General features: G+C 41.8%; 1 long non-coding RNA gene across 2 annotated transcripts in view; it reads right to left on the bottom strand.

The window, feature by feature from the left end:
• Positions 1 to 1273: 1273 nt before the first annotated feature.
• The window catches only part of LOC144307662 (uncharacterized), a 251529-nt gene continuing 236900 nt past the window's right edge, over positions 1274 to 15902 (bottom strand). For both annotated transcript variants that reach the window (XR_013374438.1, XR_013374440.1), the window contains one exon: positions 1274 to 5113. This is a non-coding gene — a long non-coding RNA (uncharacterized LOC144307662). The remainder of the gene's footprint in view (positions 5114 to 15902) is intronic.

The raw sequence follows: 15902 nt of genomic DNA, 5'->3' as shown, positions 1-15902 counted from the left end.
GGAATTATTGGAACTTCATCAAGATAAGAAGCTTTTGCATAGCAAAGGATATAACAAAACTAAAAGACAACCTACAGAATGGGAGAAGATATTTGCAAATGACATATCAGATAAAGGGCTAGTTTCCAAGATCTATAAAGAATTTATTAAATTCAACAGCAAAGAAATAAACAATCCAATTATGAAATGGGCAAAAGACATGAAGAGAAATCTCACAGAGGAAGACATAGACATGGCCAACATGCACATGAGAAAGTGCTCTGCATCACTTGCCATCAGGGAAATACAAATCAAAATCACAATGAGACACCTCTTCACACCAGTGAGAATGAGGAAAATTAACAAGTCAGGAAACCACAGATGTTGGAGAGCATGCAGAGAAAAGGGAACCCTCTTCCACTGTTGGTGGGAATGTGAACTAGTGCAGCCACTCTGGAAAACTGTGTGGAGGTTCCTCAAAGAGTTCAAAATAGACCTGCCCTACGACCCAGCAATTGCACTGTTGGATATTTACCCCAAAGATTCAGATGCAATGAAATGCCGGGACACCTGCACCCCGATGTTTATAGCAGCAATGGCCACAATAGCCACACTGTGGTAGGAGCCTCAGTGTCCATCGAAAGATGAATGGATAAGGAAGATGTGGTTTATGTGTACAATGGAATATTACTCAGCCATCAGAAACTACAAATACCCAGCATTTGCTTCAACGTGGATGGAACTGTAGGGTATTATGCTGAGTGAAGTAAGTTAAACGGAGAAGGACAAACATTGTATGTTCTCATTCATTTGGGGAATATAAATAATAGTGAAAGGGAATATAAGGGAAGGGAGAAGAAATGTGTGGGAAATATCAGAAAGGGAGACAGAACATAAAGACTCCTAACTCTGGGAAACGAACTAGGGGTGGTGGAAGGGGAGGAGGGCGGGGGTTGTGGGTGAATGTGTGACGGGCACTGACGGGGGCACTTGATGGGATGAGCACTAGGTGTTATTCTGTATGTTGGTAAATTGAACACCAATAAAAAAATAAATTTATTATAAAAAAATAAAAGAGAGAGAGAGGGATCCCTGGGTGGCGCAGCAGTTTAGCGCCTGCCTTTGGCCTAGGGCGCGATCCCGGAGACCCGGGATCAAGTCCCACGTCGGGCTCCCAGTGCATGGAGCCTGCTTCTCCCTCTGTATGTGTCTTTGCCTCTCTCTCTCTGTGTGAGTTTCATAAATAAATTTTTAAAAATTAAAGAAAATAAAATTAAACCATTTAAAAAAAAGAGAGAGAGAAGAGGAAAAAGAAGAAAACAGAAGAAGAAAAGAAAAAAGGGGTGGAGGAAACAAACAAACAAAAAAGCAAGGGGGAGTATCCTCTGATTTTATATACTGTGATTCTTCGACTTCTCCTGGAACTTTCCAGTGTTGCTTGGTCAATAACTTGCTTTTCCCCTGTTCTTCTAGCTGGTCTTCTTGGGGAGGGGTCTGCTCTGTTGATTCTCAGATGTGTGCACCCGGGGAAGCTGCCCAGTCCCCTGCCAGGTGCACGGCTCAGTGGGAGCCATTTATTCTGTGACGCCCCTGCTCAGTCCAGGTACAAGGTGACACCAGGCGGAACAACAAATTGGTGGCGGCCAGCTCTCCAGTTCTAGAGTCAGCTCCGGCAGTAACTACGGCAGCTCCCAGTCCATAGGGTCCTGAATGCTCCGGGGGCAGGGCGAGGGGCGCCAAGCTTCACAGCTCGGGGCTGCCTGTCGGCAGGAGCATCCTTGCTGCCCTGTATCCTCCCGGCCTTTGCCTGTCCTGAGGGCAGCACTGGATCTTGGGCTGTGTCCCCCGGCACCCTGGGCTCTAGGCCCTGCGCCGTTGGAATCGCGCCCCCAGGGCTGTGCAGCCCCCTCTTCGCAGAGCTGCCGCCCAAGCCTCCGCTGAGCTGCTCCCGGGGCCTCGCCGCGTGTGAGCTGCAGCCCTTTAGGGAGCTTGGCCAGGTGTGTGGCGCGCTCTCCTCGGAGCACAGTTCCTCTGTTAGTGCCCCTGGGAGCCTGCGGGCATCCCTAACCCCTCCTGGGATCCTGCCTGAGCTCCCTGCGAGTGCCTTTCCATCCAGGACGATTGATAAAGCTCCTGCTTCTCCGGGCCTGGGCTTTCCTGTCCTGGGGGCACTCGCTGCGTGGCCTTAGCCCGGCTCCTGGTGGGAGGCACCTTCCCCTTGGATGCTTTTTTATTTCTTTATTTCTTTATTTTTTTTCCATCTTCCTACCTTGATCGAAGCGTAAACTCTTCTCACGGTAGCGTTCCAGCTGTTCTCTCTTTAAATCTCAAACCGAATTCATAGATTTTCAGGTTGATTTAAAAGTTATCTAGGTAAGTTGGTGGGGACAGGTGACTTGGGGACCCTACTCTTCCACCATCTTGCCTGATCACCATGTCTTCCTATTTTAGCTTAAAGAAATCTCTTTAACATTTCTTGTGAGGTTGATCTGATGGTAATGAACTCCTTTCATTTTTTGTTGGTCTGGAAAACTCTCTCTCCTTCAATTCTGAAGAACAGCTTTGCTAGGTTTTGCTGGCGGTTTTTTCTTTTAGCAATTTGAATATATTCTGCCATTCAATTCTAGCCTGCTAAGTTACTCCTCCTAAATATACTAGTAGTCTTATGGAGTTCCCTTGGATGTAACAACTTGTTTTTCTCTTGCTGCTTTTAATATTCTTTCCTTGTCTCTAACTTTTGACACTATAATTATAATGGCTCCTGGTGTGGGCCTCTTTGGATTCATCTTGATTTTAACTCTCAGGGCCTTCTGGATCTGGACATATGTTTCTTTCCCAAATTTAGGGACATTTTCAGCCATTATTTCTTCAAATAATTTCTCTGCCCCTTTTTTCTTTGTTCTCCTTCTGGAACTCCTATAATGAGAATGCTATTCCATCTGATGTTATTCTATAAGTCCTTTAAGCTATACTCACTCTTTTACATTTTTTTTCTTTTTGCTATTCTGATGGATGAGTTTTACTTCTCTGCTTTTGAGTTAGCTGTCCCTTTCTTCTGTTTCATCTAGTCTATTATTTAACCCTTATACTGTATTTTTCAGTAGTTATTGTATTCTTTAGCCATGTGACTTCCATTTGGTACTTTTTTACATTTTCTATCTCTTCTTTAAAATTCTCACTTTGTTCATGTATTGTCTTTCCAACCTCAGTGAGTATATTTGTTACCAGTACTTTGAATTATTTATCAGATAAATCAATTTATTTCATTATAGTCTTTTTCTTATGTTTTATATTGTTCTTTGTTTAGGACATATTCCCCTGTTGTTCACTTTTGTTAACTCTATTTTGTTTTGTATGCGTTAGATAAAACAGCTACTTCTATCAGTTTTGAAGGAATGGCCTTGTGTAGGGTATGAACCTTATCATTCATCCTTCCCCTGGCTCTTGATTGTTTCTCAAACCTGTGTGATAATCCAAGCATCCTACTTTGTTCTTAATTGTTCCCAGTAGTTAAGAGTGTGCCAAGACCTCTCAGTGTCCCATAGGGGAGAATCTCAGTCAGCGTCTAGATTCAGGCTGATTGAAGCCAGAACCTCATGCAGCAGCTTTTAAAGTATGCAAACATACCTTTTTCAAGGGAAGAATAGGAGGTGGAAATTTATCTCTGCTTCCTCTGCACTGAGGCTTGAGGTGATTGCCATTTTAAGAATTGTTTCTTTGTTTGCAACTGTCCCATTGAACCTGGAAAAACAAGCCCCCCCCCCCCGCCACTGGACACCACAGCCAAGCTATCAAAGGATGTGTCATGTGGACAACAGCCAAACAGCCATAAAAACTGGAGTACCACAGGGGTACACAAGCTTTTTTTCAGACAATACTGGAAACCTGGAGTGAAGCAGAAGAAATGCACAAAGATAGTGTCCACCCTCTGAGGTGTGTGGAGAGGGTTATGGTTGGCCCTTATATGTGTCTTTAATTACAAGCCTCTCCCTCAGACCAGTCATGAAGATAAGCTAATATGAATCTTTCGCAGAAGACGAATGTTTCAGACTATTGTCTCTCTGTTGCCCTGAGGTATAGCTGGTTAAAAACTCTCTGTTTGTTATGGTTGTGTTGGACCCATGAGTGTATGATATGATAGCCACCAGAGCCAGCAATCAAGGGATTTCCTTTGGGCAGCAGCTACAAAAATCATGGACCTAAGATGTGTCTGCAAACTCCTTTCTGGAAGTTACCAGGGACCTGGAACAAGGTAGAGAGGGCAAAGATGACACCCACAGGTTTCCATGTCTTTGGAGAGTATTTCAGGAGGACTCTAGTCATATATTAAAGTAAATGCTTGCCTCTCATGTCAAAGCTTTACGATAAGAAAATAAACCTCTTTCATACAAAGACTGGGACCATTTCAGTCAATTGCCTTTGTATTGGGTCCTGGGGAATATGTAGGTGAATCTATGTGAACCCTTAAAGAATTGTTTCCCAACTTTCTGCAGCCTTATGGATATAAGAGACACAAGCCCCTTTGACTTCAGAAGCTAGATGTTTTTGCAGGTTCATCTGTCAGATGCAGGTCTTAAAAGTTTTGGTGCCAAATGTGGGATTCAAGCCCTTCACTTTTCAGGGACATTCTTGGAGTTTCTTCCTGGTTGTGGCGTTTATGACAAGACTATTTCACCCTCACTTAGCCATTTAGATGTGTGTTTTTTTCTCATTTGCTTGACTTATAAGAATTTCTCAGCTATTTTTGAGTTTCTTCACAGGAAAATGTTCCATATGTAGCTGTAAGTTCAGTATGTCCATGGGAGGAGGTGAGTTCAAGATTCTCCTACATCACCATCATGAACTGAGACCTCTCTATTCTTGAGCTGGGGCTTTCAGCTTATCCTGCCCATCAGAGCTTCTAGTTTTCAGGCCTTTAGACTTCAGGACTTACACCAGAACATCCTTCTCTCCTGGTTCTCAAGTCTTCAGCCTCAGACTAAAAGTTACAACATTTGTTCTCCTGGTTCTCAGACCTTTGGACTGGGAATGAGTTATACCACTGGCTTTCCTGGTTCTCTAACTTGTAGATGGAATATTGTGGCATATCTTGGCCTCCATAATTGTGGTAAGCACTGCATTAGACAGTGAAGACCTAGAGTTTGGGGAGGAAATAAAGGATTATGTCAATCTAAAAATCAATAAAGTGACTGATTTACTTGAAGTGAATAGAGCTATTATGATCAAGAAAGTATTTCAGGCCAAAGATAAGTCCAGCAAAGTCAGCCAAAGAAAGAAAATCCAAATAGTTTTCCTAGATCTAAGAGTACAGGTTCCAAATTCAAACACCCAAGAATCAAACAGGTAATATAGGTGAATAAGGAAGGACATATATAGAGTAAATAGCCAATCTAAATGAGGCGAGCAGTACTCAGTTCCAGTCAATTGCTGGCAAGTGAAAATGCAAACCCAGGATTGCCAAATCTTCTGATTTTCAAAAGAAAACAGAAGTGTTGATTTTTTAAATGTTAGATGTCTCAATTTTAGAATGTTGGCTTAATTTTAAACTCCATGCAAGCCAAACAAAACACATATGTCACCTAAATAAGACAGTTAGTTTGTGTTCACTACAGACAATGCTCAGTTTCTGGAGGTAAGGAAGAGGTCACTGCTTACCACTGTTGATGCTAAAAGCAAAATTAGTGGTACAGACTCTCAGGTCAGAGGAGGGCACCACAGAGAGCTTGTTGTAGTGCCAAATACTAGGAAAAACATTTGGAGAAGGTGTGATGTGATCTGAGCCTTAAAGTCTGAGAAACATGTAGATAGATGGAGATGAGAGAGGGAATGAGGGAATTCCAGGTCATAGTATTCACATCATGTTTGTTGTGGGGGTTTTGGGGACATTTTAAAAAATTTTGAATATAGTTGACACACAATGTTACATTAGTTTCAGGTGTACAACTTAGTGATTTAACAAGCTTGTACATCATGCAGTGTTCAGCACAAATGTAGCTACCACTTATCCCATTATATCACTATTACAATATCCTTGACTGTATTTTTATGCTATGCCTATTATTCTGTTAAGAGGATCATATGGTTTTTATCCTTTCTTTTATTAATGTATAGTATCATGTTGATTAATTTGTGGATGTTGAACCACCCCTGCAGCCCAGGAATAAATCCCACTTGGTGGTGGAGAATGATTCTTTTAATGGGCTTTTGGATTTGGTTTGCTAGAATCTTGTTGAGAATTTTTGCATCCATGTTCATTGGGAATATTGGCCTATAATTATCCTTTTTAGAAGGGTGTTTGTTTTTTGAATCAAGGTAATACTTGCCTGGTAGATTGAATTTGGAAGTTTTACTTCCATTTCTACTTTTTGAAACAGTTCGAGAAGAATAAGTATTAACTTGTCTTTAAGTGTCTGGTAGAATTCCCCTGGGAAATAATCAAGCCCAGGACTTTTGTGTTGGGAGATTTTTGTTTAGTGGTTCAATTTCTTTGCTGGTTATGGGTCTGCTCAAATTTTCTATTTCTTTCTGTTTCTTTTTTGGTAGTTTATATGTTTTTAGGAATTTAGCCATTTCCACCAGATTGCCAATTCATTGGCATATAATTTTTCATAATATTCTCTCATACTTGTTTATATTTCTGTGGTGGCTTTAGTAATCTCTCCTCTTCATTGATGATGTATTTGGATCCTCTTTTCTTGATAATTCGGGTTAGGGGTTTACCAATTTTATTAATTCTTTCAAAAACCAGCTCCTAGTTTCTTTTATCTGTTTTAATGGGGTTGTTGTTGTTGTTGTTGTTTCTGTAGGATTTATTTGTGCCTTAATCTTTATTTTTTCCTTCTTCTACTGGCTTTAGGCTATATTTGATGTTCCTTTTCTGCAATGTGAGGTTGCGTGCTTGAGACTTTTCTTGCTTCTTAGAGTAGGCCTGTAATGCTATATACTTCCCTCGTAGACCACATTTTCTGAATCCCAAAGGTTTTGGACTCTCATTTTCATTTTCATGTGCTTCCATCTATTTTTTATATTTCTTCTTTAGCTTCCTGGTTAAGCCATTCATTCTTTAGGAGGATTCCCTTTAAACTCCATACATTTGACATCTTTCCAAATGTTTTCTTGTGGTTAAATTCAAGTTTCATACCATTGTGGTCTGAAAATATGCATAGTAAGATCTCAATCTTTTTGTACTTGTTCAGGCCTGATTTGTTGCCTAATATAGGATCTGTTCTGGAGAATGTTCAGTGTGAACTCAAAAAGAATGTGTATGCTGCTTCTTTAGAATGAATTTTCTGAACCTTTTATCTCTCCTCCTATTTTGAATGGCAAGCTTTGCTGGATAAAGTATGCTTGGCTGCATATTTTTCCCATTCAGTACATTAAATATATCATACCACTTTTCTGGCCTGCCAAGTTTTGTGGAGAGATCTTCTGCTAATTCTATTTGTCTTCCCTTGTAGGTTAGGGATTTCTTTTCCCTTGCTGCTTTCAGGATTCTTTTCTGATCTCTGTTTTTTTGTAAATTTTACTAACATATGCCTTGGTGTTTGCCTGCTTTTGTTGATTTTGATGGAAGTTTTCTGTGCATCTTGGATTTGAATGTCTGTTTCCTTCCCCAGATTAGGGAAGCTTTCATCTATAATTTCCTCAAATAAACCTTCTGATCCTTTTTCTCTCTCTTCTGAGATTCCTATGACATGAATGTTATTACATTTTATGGAATCACTGACTTTCCTAAGTCTACATTCATGATCTAATACTTTTTTTTCGTTCTTTTCTTCAGCTTCATTATTTTCCATAATTTTATCTTCTATATCACTTACTCATTCTTCTGCTTCTTCCATTATTGTGATCATTACATCCAGTAAGTTTCACATCTCAGTAATAGCATTTTAAAAATTCAGTCTGACTAGTTTTTAGGTCTTTTATGTCTATAGTAAGGGACTCCCTGGTTTTCTCAAGCCCAGCTTGTCTCCTTATGATTTTTGTTTTAAATTCTGGTCCAGGTATATTACTTATATCTGTTTTAATTTGGTCCCTGGCAATGACCTCTTCTTGTTCTTTCTTTTGGGATGAATTCCTGTCTTGACATTTTGTCTAGGTCTCTGTCTTCTCCTGTGTTTTGGAAATCCAGTTATGTTTCCTGATTCCAAGAATAGTAGCTATATTAAATAAAGATCATATACTGGCCAGAGTCTGATGCTTCAGGAAGTGTTTCTGGGTATGCAATGTGCACTCTGCTATTGTGTTTTAGCTGTCCTATTCCTCAGTTCAGTCTTCTGCAGTTTCTCCTTGCCTGCAGTAGGGAGTGTTTGGATCTTGTCTAGTGTGTAGCAAGTTGTAACTAGAAGTGTTTTTGTCTCCTTGTTAAAAGAAGCTGGATTCTATTTCCCCTAGAGCTGAAGCTTTGTATAACACTATGGTTAATAGACTTGGTGTATGTGAGAGGTTTATGCTGGTCTTCTGGGAGAAGCCTATGGCTGCTCTGATCTCAGGCACATTTGTCCTCCTTAAAAAGCCCCTGCAGAGTATAGGGGTCAGGGCTTGTTGTAAGCAGTTCAAATCTCCACTGTGAGTGATCTACTGATCACTGGAGTCCATCTGTGCTGATGGGGGGTGGGGGAAGTAAAAATGGCATCAACCAGTTCTCTTGTTCCCAGAGAGGGGAGTTCAGGGCAACTGCTATTCAGCAAGCCCTCAGAGAAGAGCAAACAATTTACCCTCATATGTCCCAGGGTTTTTTTCCTTCATATCCCCACCTTCACCCTCTCTGTGTCCAAACTATTTGTCCACTTGGTGACACAGTAATCCTGTGTTTTATCTCAGGCACATTGACTGGGTCAAAACACCAAGTTTTAGGGGCCCAGCGTGGCACCAACTCATGATGATCTGCAAAGAGTCTCACTACATTGGAACTAGTGCCAGGTTGTCCCAGAAACGCAGTCGTATGAATGTGCAGGGACTTGGAGTTTATGGTAAAGGACAGCAAAACCTGGCATCCTATTCCAATGAATGGAGCAGTTCAATGGCACACCCTGGCTCTTTTGCCCCCTGAAAGGAAGTGCCACCTTTGACAAATGCACTACAAATACGGGAACTGTCTTTCCCAGTGTAACCCAAGAGATCCTGAGACCATGCTGGTCACTCCTGGGCCTCTGCTCTCCATGGACAAGCACCAGTATGCCTGGTTAAGGCATGGACTTCTAAAACTTCAGACTTTGAGCTCCACTACTTTTAAAAACCTATGATTATCAGCCTCTCTTGTTTTCCCAATCAATGGTTTTGAGGAAGTGATTTTCTTGTGCAAAGCCCTGCACCCTGCTCTCTCTCTCTCTCTCTCTCTCTCGTACACACTCTCTCTCCTCCTCTCTCTTCTCTCTCCCTGATCAGGACTCTCTCACCTCTGCAGCACCAGTTATTCTTTTCTTTCCCAAATCTTGTCTCTGCACTTCCTACCTTCCAGGATGTAGCCTCTTTTCTCCCTCTAGTTGTGGGGTTCGTTCTCTCAATCCTCAGTTATCTTGGGTGTTCAAAACAATTTGATATTTACCCAACTATGTCTAAGTGATGAGGCAAGGCAAGCATAAGGTCCCCCTAGTACTCCAGCATCTTAATTAAACTTCTCTCCTATTTCACTTCTTTCATCAGTTATTTTATTTGAGCTCTCTCTCTCTCTCTCTCTCTCTCTCTCTCTCTCTCTCTCTCTCTTTCTCTCTCCCTCTCTGGTATCTCCTTTTGATGAGTCTGGCTAGAAGTTTATCTACCCTGTTGATCTTTTTAGAGAACCAGCTCCTGATTTCATTGATCTGTTCTATTGGGTGTTTTTCTATTTCATTTATTTCTGCTCTAAATCTTTATTATTATCTTCCTTCTACTGGTTTTGGGTTTTACTTGTTGCTCTTTTTCTAGCTCCCTTAGGTGTAAGGCTAGGCTATTTATTTGAGAATTTTCTTGCTTCTTTAGGTAAGCTTGCATTTCTATAAACTTCCCTCTTAGAGATTTTGCTGCATCCCAAAGGTTTCTAGCTCCCTTAGGTGTAAGGTTAGGCTATTTATTTGAGAATTTTCTTGCTTCTTTAGGTAAGCTTGCATTTCTATAGACTTCCCCCTTCGAGATTTTGCTGCATCCCAAATGATTTGGAATGTTGTTCTTTCATTTCATTTGTTTCCATGTACTTTTTGATTTCTTTAATTTCTTGTTTGAACCATTCACTCTTTATTAGCATGCTATTCAACCCCCATGTATATGTGGCCTTTCCATATTTTTATTCTAATTGAATTCTAATTTCATAGCACTATGGTCAGAAAAGATGCATGATATGACTTCCATCTTTTTAAATTTTTTGAGGTATGTTTTGTGGGATAATATGTCATCTATTATAGAGATTTGATGACATGTTCCATGTCCCTTTGAAAAGAACACGTATTCTACTCTTTTAGGGTGGAAGGTTCTGAATATATGTGTTATAGCCATCTGGGAAATATTTCAATTAAAGTCACTGTTTCCTTGTTGATTTTCTGTTGGATTATCTGTCCATTGATGTAAGTGGGGTATTTAAGGTCCCCTATTATTATTGTGTTACTATCGATTCTTTCTTTTATGTTTGTTTTAAATGTCTTACGTGTTTGAGTGCACTTATGTTGAATGCATATATATTTACAATTGTTATATCTTCTTGTTGGATTGTCCCATTTATTAATATATTGTGTCCTTTTTTGTCTCTGTTAACATGCTTTGTTTTTTTTTTATTTTACTAGATTCATTCATTCATTCATTCATTCATTCATTCATGAGAGACACACAGAGAGAGAGGCAGAGACATAGGGAGAGGGAAAAGCAGGCTCCCTGTGGGGAGCCTGATGCGAGACTTGATCCTGGGACCCTGAGATCAGGCCCTGAGCTGAAGGCAAACGCTCAACCACTGAGCCACCCAGGTACCCCAGACTTTGTTTTAAAGTCTTCTGATAAAAGAATTGCTACTCCAGCTTTTCTTTTTTATCATCCATTTGGATGATAAATGTTTCTCCATCCCTTCACATTCAATCTTCAGGTGTCTATAGGTATGAAATGAGTCTTTTATAGGAAGCATATAGCTGAGCCCTATTATTCTATCCACTGTGTCACCCTATATCTTTTGATTGAAATATGTAGTCCATTTTATGTTTAGTCCAAATTATTGATATAGCTTTATTGCTATGTTATTACTTTTGTAGTTTATCTGTGATCCATTCTTTTTCTCTGTTTAATGGTTTGCTGGTTTTCTTTTTTTTATTGGAGTTCAATTTGCCAAAATATAGCAAAACACCCAGGGCTCATCCCATCAAGTACCGCCCTCAGCACCCGTCACCCAGTCACCCCACCCCCCGCCCACCTCCCCTACCACCACACCTTGTTCGTTTCCCAGAGTTAGGAGTGTTTCATGTTCTGTCTCCATCTTTGATATTTCCCACTCATTTTCTCTCCTTACCCCTATATTCCCTTTCACTATTTTTTTATATTCCCCAAATGAATGAGACCATATAATGTTTGTCCTTCTCAGATTGACATATTTCACTCAGCAGAATACCCTCCAGTTCCATCCACATCGAAGCAAATGGTGGGTATTTGTCATTTCTAATGGCTGAGTAATATTACATTGTATACATATACCACATCTTCTTTATCCATTCATCTTTCCAAGGACACCTAGGCTTCTTCCACAGGTTGGCTATTGTGGACACTGCTGCTATAAACATCGGGGTGCAGGTGTCCCTGCATTTCACTGCATCTGTATATTTGGGGTGCAATTGCTGGGTCATAGCGCAGATCTATTTTTAACTCTTTCAAGAATCTCCACACAGTTTTCCACAGTGGCTGCCCCAGTTCACATTCTCATAAACAGTGCAAGAGGGTTCCCTTTCTCCACATCCTCTCCAAAACTTGCTGTTTCCTGTCTTGTTAATTTGCCCCGTTCTCACTGGTGTGAGGTGGTATCTCATTGTGGTTTGGATTTGTATTTCCCTGATGGCCAGTGATACGGAGCATTTTCTCCTGTGCTTGTTGGCCATGTCTATGTTTTCCTCTGTGAGATTTCTGTTCATGTCTTTTGCCCATCTCATGATTGGATTGTTTGTTTCTTTGCTGTTGAGTTTAATAAGTTCTTTATAGATCTTGGATACTAGCCCTTTATCTGACATGTCATTTACAAATATCTTCTACCATTCTGCAGGTTGCCTTCTAGTTTTGTTGACTGTGTCCTTTGCTGTGCAAAAGCTTCTTATCTTGATGAAGTCCAAATACTTCATTTTTGCTTTTGTTCCTTTTGCCTTTGTGGATGTATCTTGAAAGAAGTTACTGTGGCTGAGTTCACAAAGGGTGTTGCCTGTGTTCTCTAGGATTTTGATGGAATCTTGTCTCACATTTAGATCTTTCATCCATTTTGAGTTTATCTTTGTGTGTGGTGTAAGAGAATGGTCCAGTTTCATTCACTGCATGTGGATGTCCAGTTTTCCCAGCACTATCTATTGAAGAGACTGTCTTTTTTCCAGTGGAGAGTCTTTCCTGCTTTGTCGAATATTAGTTGACCATAAAGTGGAGTGTCCACTTCTGGATTCTCTATTCTCTTGCATTGATCTATGTGCCTGTTTTTGTGTCTTGATGACCACAGCTTTGTAGTAAAGCCTGAAATATGGCATTGTGAAGCCCCTAGCTATGGTTTTCTTTTTTAATATTCCCCTGGCTATTCGGGTCTTTTCTGATGCCACACAAATCTTAAGATGATTTGTTCCAACTCTCTGAAGAAAGTCCATGGTATTTTGATAGGGATTGCATTAAATGAGTAAATTGCCCTGGGTAACATTGACATTTTCACAATATTAATTCTGCCAATCCATGAGCATGGAATATTTTTACATCTCTTCGTGTCTTCCTCAATTTCTTTCAGAAGTGTTCTGTAGTTTTTAGGGTTTCCTCGTTGGTTAGGTTTATTCCTAGGTAACTTATGCATTTGGGTGCAAATGTAAATAAGATTGACTCCTTAATTTGTCTTTCTTCAGTGTCATTGTTAGTGTATAGAAATGCCAAGGATTTCTGGGCATTGGTTTTGTATCCTGCCACACTGCCCACTTGCTGTATGAGTTTGAGCAATCTTGGGGTGGAGTCTATTGGGTTTTTTAAGTACAGTATCATGTCGTCTGTGAAGAGGGAGAGTTTGACTTCTTCTTTGCCTATTTGAATGCCTTTTATTTCTTTTTGTTGCCTTATTGCTGAGGCTAGGACTTCTAGTACTATGTTGAATAGCAGTGGTGAGAGTGGACATCCCTGTCTTCTTCCTGATCTTAGGGGAAAGGCTCCCAGTGCTTCCCCATTGAGAATGATATTTGCTGTGGGCTTTTCGTAGATGACTTTTAAGATGCTGAAGAAGGTGCCCTCTATCCCTACACTCTGAAGAGTTTTGATCAGAAATGGATGCTGTATTTTGTCAAATGCTTTCTCTGCATCTGTTGACAGGATCGTATGGTTCTTGTTTTTCCTCTTGCTGATAGGATCAATCACATCCTATGCTTTATGAGTGTTGAACCAGCCTTGCATTCCGAGGGTAAATCCCACTTGGTCATGATGAATAATCTTAACAATCTTATTGGCCAGACGGGGCAAGATGGCGGAAGAGTAGGGTCTCCAAATCACCAGTCCCCACCATATTACCTAGATAACCTTCAAATTATCCTGAAAATCTACGAATTTGGCCTGAGATTTAAAGAGAGAACAGCTGGAATGCTACAGCGAGAAGAGTTCGCGCTTCATTCAAGGTAGGAAGACGGGGAAAAAAGAAATAAAGAAACGAAAGGCATCCAAGGGGGAGGGGCCCCACGAGGAGCCGGGCTAAGGCCGGGCGAGTGCCCCAGGACAGGAGAGCTCCGTCCCGGAGAAGCAGGAGCTGCACCAATCTTCCCGGGCGGAAAGGCACTCCCAGGGAGTTGGAGCAGGACCCCAGGAGGGCGGGGATGCCCTCAGGCTACCTGGGACAGTAACAGAGGAACTGCGCTCCGGGGAGAGTGCGAAGAGCTCCCTGAAGGGCTGCAGCGGGCACACACCTCGACCCGGGAGCACTCTGAGGGGCTCGGACGGCGGCTACGTGGAGAGGGGGCTGCGCGGCCCGGGAGCAGCTCAGAGGCGGCTCGGGCAGAGGAAGAGGCTCCTTGAGGAGGGGGCTGCACGGCTCCGGGAGCAGCTTGGAGGAGTTCCTGTGGCAGTTCCACGGAGGGGGGGCTGTGTGTACCGGGAGCAGCTTGGAGGGGCTCGGGAGGCGACTCCGCAGAGGGGGCTGTGCCACCGGAAGCGAAAATCCAACAGCGCAGGCCCAGGAGCCCAGGGCGCCAGGAGACAGCCGAGGATCTGGCAGAGGCTGGGAGGGCCCAGGGCAGCAAGGAGGCTTCTGCCTGGAGCTGAGCAGATCAATGGCCCCGACCCGGAGCCTCCAGTCCCTGCAGACAGAGAGCTTTGTAGTTACTGTGGGAGCTGAATCCAGGGCTCCAGAGCTGGTCCCCGCCACTATGGTTGTTCCTCCTGCGGCCTCATGGGGTAAACAACCGCCACTGAGCCCTGCACCAGGCAGGGGGCAGTGCAGCTCCCCCAAGTGCTAACACCTGAAAATCAGCACAACAGGCCCCTCCCCCAGAAGACCAGCTAGACGGACAAGTTCCAGGGGAAGTCAAGGGACTTAAAGTATACAGAATCAGAAGATACTCCCCCGTGGTTTTTTTTTTTTCTTTTTGATTTCTGATTGCTTCCCCCACCCTTTTTTTACCTTTCTTTTTTTCTTCTCTTTTTTCCTTTTCTTCTACTTTTTTCTTTTTCTCTTTTCTTTCCTTCTATCTCTCTTCTCTTTTTCTCCTTTTCCCAATACAACTTGCTTTTGTCCACTCTGCACTGAGCAAAATAACTAGAATGAAAACCTCACCTCAAAAGAAAGAATCAGAAACAGTCCTCTCTCCCACAGAGTTACAAAATCTGGATTACAATTCAGTGTCAGAAAGCCAATTCAGAAGCACTATTATACAGCTACTGGTAGCTCTAGAAAAAAAGCATAAAGGACTCAAGAGACTTCATGACTGCAGAATTTAGATCCAATAAGGCAGAAATTAAAAATCAAGTGAATGAGATGCAATCCAAACTAGAAGTCCTAACGACGAGTGTTAACAAGGTGAAAGAACGAGTGAGTGACGTAGAAGACAAGTTGATGGCAAAGAGGGAAACTGAGGAAAAAAGAGACAGACAATTAAAAGACCATGAAGATAGATTAAGGGAAATAAACGACAGCCTGAGGAAGAAAAACCTACGTTTAATTTGGGTTCCTGAGGGCGCTGAAAGGGCCAGAGGGCCAGAATATGTATTTGAACAAATCCTAGCTGAAAACGTTCCTAATCTGGGAAGGGAAACAGACATTCAGATGCAGGAAATAGAGAGATCCCCCCGAAAATGAATAAAAACCGTTCAACACCTCGACATTTAATAGTGAAGCTTGCAAATTCCAAAGATAAAGAGAAGATCCTTAAAGCAGCAAGAGACAAGAAATCCCTGACCTTTATGGGGAGGAGTATTTTGGGTAACAGCAGACCTCTCCACATAAATGGCAGGCTAGAAAGAGCTGGCAGGATATATTCAGGGTCCTAAATGAGAAGAACATGCAACCAAGAATCATTTATCCAGCAAGGCTCTCATTCAGAATGGAAGGAGAGATAAAGAGCTTCCAAGACAGGCAGGAACTGAGAGAATATGTGACCTCCAAACCAGCTCTGCAAGAAATTTTAAGGGGGACTCTCAAAATTCCCCTTTAAGAAGAAGTCCAGTGGAGCAATCCACAAAAACAAGGACTGAATAGATATCATGATGACACTAAACTCATATCTGTCAATAGTAACTCTGAACGTGAACGGGCTTAATGACCC

This window comes from Canis aureus, chromosome X (genome assembly GCF_053574225.1).
Source record: "Canis aureus isolate CA01 chromosome X, VMU_Caureus_v.1.0, whole genome shotgun sequence".
In the NCBI taxonomy this organism is placed as follows: domain Eukaryota; kingdom Metazoa; phylum Chordata; class Mammalia; order Carnivora; family Canidae; genus Canis; species Canis aureus.
The sequence above is the reverse complement of the archived record's forward strand: the minus strand, read 5'-3'. Positions and strand labels throughout refer to the sequence as shown.